We start from the raw sequence: 5,637 nt of genomic DNA on the forward strand, positions 1-5,637 counted from the left end.
CCTGGGCCTGGAGGGCGTGGATCTGGGGTGGGAGGATGGGCCGGGCCCTCACCACTTCCCGCTGCAGCGCACTCATCTTCCGGTTCTGCCCTCTCAAATCTTCTGAGAAGGCGTCTATTCTTTGCGGACTGATCTGTCAAATGAGCCAAGCCTGTGAGCCAGAGTGTGCAGGGTCTGGTCCCGGCTCAGTTTCCTCCCCAGTGCAAATGCAAGGCCTTGGACTGAGAAACCGAGAGGGAAGAACAGTTTCCAAAACAAGTGTTTCCCATGGAGTGGGAAAGGGTTCCATGGGCAAATAAGTTTCGGAAATGCTAGGCTTAAAAATCATGTAAGGGGTTCCTGTACTGTAGGACATTGTAGGGCCTTCAGTGGACCAAAGTACATTAAGAATCTCCAAGAAGCAGGCTGAGAAGGCACTGATGCCAAACAGATTTGACCAAGGATCCTACTTAGCATTTCATAAATACAGTTTCCCAACAGTCCCCTTGCTGCCACAGAGGGGAGCTACCCAGCCCAAGAATGAAGTTCTCAGAGTTGCCATGATGACCAAATGTGTACACTGACCTGTACATTAGGGATGATAAGGTAAATAACGTTATTTGGGGGCAAGTTGTAAAACTTCAGCCACAAAACTAACTGGAGGGTGTGGAGGCCTGGCTTTTGAGCCCAGATCTGACTCACTGGCTGTGACCTTACAATTCAGGGATTCCACATCCTTTCACATCATGGTAATGTCTGGGTTGATATCCTTATGGCTACAGAAGGAGCTAGAATATATGCCTATGCTAGGTTTACTCTACTTTTCAGTGTGAACGAAGTTTTCCAGACAAAGAATAAGTATTCTCTTTCTGCTAAGTTGATGGACTTTAAGTCTGGAGCTGCCAGGACTTGAGGAGTACCTGCCTGAGAATGAAGCCAACCCGGAGGAAAGTACCACCAAAGGAGAAACTTTGATGTGGTATGAGCACCTTGATCCGGCTGTACCTGATAGCCTTCCTGACACTTTTAGTAAATGAGACAATAAATTATTTTGCCTAAGGCAGAATGAACTAGGTTTCTGCCACTCACAAATGTCTTTTCAGAGTAGGGTGAGGAGCATGGTGGAAACTGCAGAGAGTTCAGTGGGATGGGCCCAGCGGCTGGGCCATGTCAGTCCCCTCCTCTTGCCCCCATAGCTATGTTCTTTGACTAAGAACAGGCTTCTTGGGTTTATCTGGTCATCCCAACCGCCAGAGGTCCAAGCGGCATGACTGCCATGAGGGATGCTGGGGAGGGCCTACCTTCTCAAACATGTCTTTCAGCATGGCCACCTCCTTCCTGAGGGTTTCAACGGAGACCTTGAGTGCATAAATGTCTGTGAGCAAATCCTGCAGGGTTCTTATGGACTGAAGAGGGAAGAGGAAAGGAAAATGTGAAGTTGAGTGTAGTTAGCAGAAAAAGTGTGGAAGCTTTACCACACAGGTAAACTGTGGAAGCTCTCTGGTGATGGTCATGGTTCTAGAAGTCTTCTTGGCTCTTCCAAGGCCTAGGCTGGAACATATTCAGAAGTCATAAAATGACATTGAAGTCAATCGTGCTCTGAGCTCTCAGGGGGCCCACATGGGAAGAGCGCAACCCTGGGTTTGAATGTGTTCAGTAAGCAGGAGTCATTCATCATGAAGCATCTCATGCCCTTTAGTGAGAACCATTGGAGGATCAACAAGGCAGTTACTGGATTTACATTTTTAAAGGGCCCTTAAGGCTGCACGTGTAGATTCACCCTGGGAGGGTGAGGGGAAAAGTCAGAGGACCAGGGAGGAGACCTCAAAGCAAGAGCTGATGGGCGCAGTACTGATCTTATAGCTCAGGTCCACCAGTGACTGGGGCTGTTACTGCATTTTCCTAGACTTTGAAGTCCTCAATCATTAAACAGGTATGAAAAAATGTGATGATGTATATAGAGGGTACAGTGCATAGTTAGGCATTCAGATAACAAAAATAACAAACGGTGAGATGGCAGACGTGGTGGTAGTGGTGCTGGTGCAGTTGTTAAGTCATGTCTGATTCTTGCAACCCCATGGACTATAACCTGCCAGGCTCCTCTGTCCATGGGTAACTACATTAAATGTAAATGGTGGAAATTGAATTATATTAAATATAAATGTAAACATTAAAAGGCACACACTGGCAGAATAGATAAGAAAATATGATCCAACCTCATACTATCTATAAGAGACACATTTTATTATCTATTTATTAATTATAGGCTGTGCTGTGCAGCATGTGGGATCTTAGCTCTCCAACTAGGGGTCTTTTAGTTGTGGCGTGCAGGATCCTTAGTTGCGCCATGTGGGATCTAGTTCCGTGACCAGAGATTGAACCTGGGCCCTCTGCACTGGGAGTGCAGAGTCTCAGCCACTGGACATCAGCGAAGTCCTAAGATATAATAATTATAAACGTATATACACCTAGTAGTGAAGCCCTGAAAATATATGCGGCAAAATCTGAGAGAATGAAAAGGAGAAATAGTTCGAGACTTCAATATCCCATTTTCAATAATGGATAAAACAACTAGACAGAAGATCATCAAGGAAACAGGAGATTTGAACATCACTATAGACCAACTGGATATAACAGACATCTACAGGACACTCCACTCAACAGCGGCACAATACACACAGGAAATTCTACAGGATAGCCTATCAGTTCAGTTCAGTTCAGTCACTCACTCGTGTCTGACTCTTTGCGACCCTATGAATCACAGCACGCCAGGCCTCCCTGTCCATCACCAACTCCTGGAGTTCACTCAAACTCATGTCTATCAAGTCGGTGATGCCATCCAACCATCTCATCCTCTGTCGTCCCCTTCTCCTCCCGCCCCCAATCCTTCCCAGCATCAGAGTCTTTTCCAGTGAGTCAACTCTTTGCATGAGGTGGCCAAAGTATTGGAGTTTCAGCTTCAGCATCAGACTTTCCAATGAACACCCAGGATTGATCTCCTTTAGAATGGACTGATTGGATCTCCTTGCAGTCCAGGGGACTCTCAAGAGTCTTCTCCAACACCACAGTTCAAAAGCATCAATTCTTCAATGATCAGCTTTCTTCACAGTCTAACTCTCACATCCATACATGACCACGGGAAAAACCATAGCCTTGACTAGACGGACCTTGGTTGGCAAAGTAATGTCTCTGCTTTTTAGTATACTATCTAGGTTGGTCATAACTTTCCTTCCAAGGAGTAAGCATATTTTAATTTCATGGCTGCAATCAGCATCTGCAGTGATTTTGGAGCCCCCAAAATAAAGTCTGACACTGTTTCCACTGTTTCCCCATCTATTTCCCATGAAGTGATGGGACCAGATGCCATGATCTTTGTTTTCTGAGTGTTAAGCTTCAAGCCAACCTTTTCACTCTCCTCTTTCACTTTCATCAAGAGGCTTTTGAGTTCCTCTTCACTTTCTGCCATAAGGGTGGAGTCATCTGCATATCTGAGGTTATTGATATTTCTCCTGGCAATCTTGATTCCAGCTTGTGCTTCTTCCAGCCCAGCGTTCCTCATGATGTACTCTGCATATAAGTTAAATAAGCAGAGTGACAATATACAGCCTTGACGTACTCCTTTTCATATTTGGAACGAGTCTGTTGTTCCATGTCCAGTTCTAACTGTCGCTTCCTGACCTGCATACAGCTTTCTCAAGAGGCAGGTCAGGTGGTCTGGTATTCCCATCTCTTTCAGAATTTTCCACAGTTTATTGTGATCCACACAGTCAAAGGCTTTGGCATAGTCAATGAAGCAGAAATAGATGTGTTTCTGGAACTCTCTTGCTTTCTCCATGATCCAGTGGATGTTGGCAATTTGATCTCTGGTTCCTCTGTCTTTTCTAAAACCTGCTTGAACATCTGGGAGTTCACGGTTCACATATTGCTGAAGCCTGACTTGGAGAATTTTGAGCATGACTTTACTAGCGTGTGAGATGAGTGCAATTGTGCGGTAGTTTGAACATTCTTTGGCATTGCCTTTCCTTGGGATTGGAATGAAGACTGACCTTTTCCAGTCCTGTGTTCACTGCTGAGTTTTCCAAATTTGCTGGCATATTCTATACTAAGGCCATAAAACAAAACTCAATAAATTTAAAAAGGATTGAAGTCATACAAAATGTATGATTTTTGTATAATAAGAATACATAACAATGGAATTAAATTAGAAATCAGTAGCATTTGATTTGGAATTTGAAAGTTCACAAATATATGGAAATTAAACAGCCCTGTCCTAACTAAACAATGGGTCAAAAAAGAAATTGCAAAGGAAATTAGAAACACTTTGAGATGAATTAAAATGAAAATACTAGGACTTCCCTAGAGATCCAGTTGTTAAGACTCCCTGCTCCCAATGCAGCAGGCCTGGGTTTGGTCCCTGGTCTTGGAGCTAGAACCCACATGCTACAACTATGAGTCTGCATGCCACAGCTAAAGATCCCGTATGCAGCAACTAAGAGCCAGTACAGCCAAATAAATAAGTTTTTTAAAAATAAAATGAAAACATAAACACACCAATACTTATGGGATATAGCTAAAACAGTGCTTAAAGAGAAATTTTAGCTGGAAGTGACTATATTAACAAAGAAGAAAGATCTCAAATCAACAGTCTGGCCGTCAACCGTAGGACACTGGGGAAAGTAGATCAAAATAAACCTAAAGGGGATAGGAAAAATGAAATGATAAAGACTGGAGTGGAAACTAATGAAAGAGAAAATGAAGAATAACACAGGAAATCAATGAAACTAAAAGCTGGTTCTTTGAAAAGATCAACAATAAACCTTTTGCTAGATTGACCAAGAGAAAAAGAGAAGATTCAAATTACTAGAATGAGAAATGAAATAGGGAACATTGCTATTGACCCTATAGAACTAAAAATAATTATAAAGAATACTATGAATAGTTGTATACCAACAAATTAGATAAGTTGGATAAAATGGACAAATTCCTAGAAAGACATAAACTTCCAAAGTTGACTCAAGAAAAAAATAGATAATCTGAATAGACCTAAAACAAGTAAAATGATTGAATTACCAAAACAAAAACAACACATGAAAAAAGGCCAAGCCCTGGTGGCTTCACCAATGACTTCTATCAAACCTTTAAAGGAGAATTAATACCAACTCTTAACACATTATTGACTAGAGACGTATTAACACTACTGGTGTTAGTTTCTGCAAAAATCCCTGGATCAGTAATGTGTTAACAAACTTTTCCAGGGACTTCTGGTCCGGTGGTTAAGAATCGACCTGCCAATGGAGGGCACGCAGGTTTGATCCTCGGTCCAGGAAGACCCCACATGTCACAGAGCAACAAAGCCCATGCACCACAACTACTGCAGACCACTTGCCTAGAGCCCGTGCTCAGCTACAAGAGAAGCCACTGCAATGAGAAGCCCACACGCCACAACGAAGAGTAGCCCCCACTCACTGCAACTAGAGAAAGTCGTCTGTACACAGCAATGAAGATGTAGTGCAGCCAAAAATGAATAAATAAATAATAGATCTGGTAAGAGAAAAAACAGCCCCAAACTTTTCCAAAAAACAAGAATTCCAAACTCATTCTATGAGGCCAGTATTGCACTGATAAAAATCAAAGACACCACAGGAAAACTACAATATG

Source organism: Moschus berezovskii, chromosome 27 (assembly GCF_049115385.1).
Source record: "Moschus berezovskii isolate FMDL1 chromosome 27, NW_MosBer_1.0, whole genome shotgun sequence".
NCBI lineage: Eukaryota > Metazoa > Chordata > Mammalia > Artiodactyla > Moschidae > Moschus > Moschus berezovskii.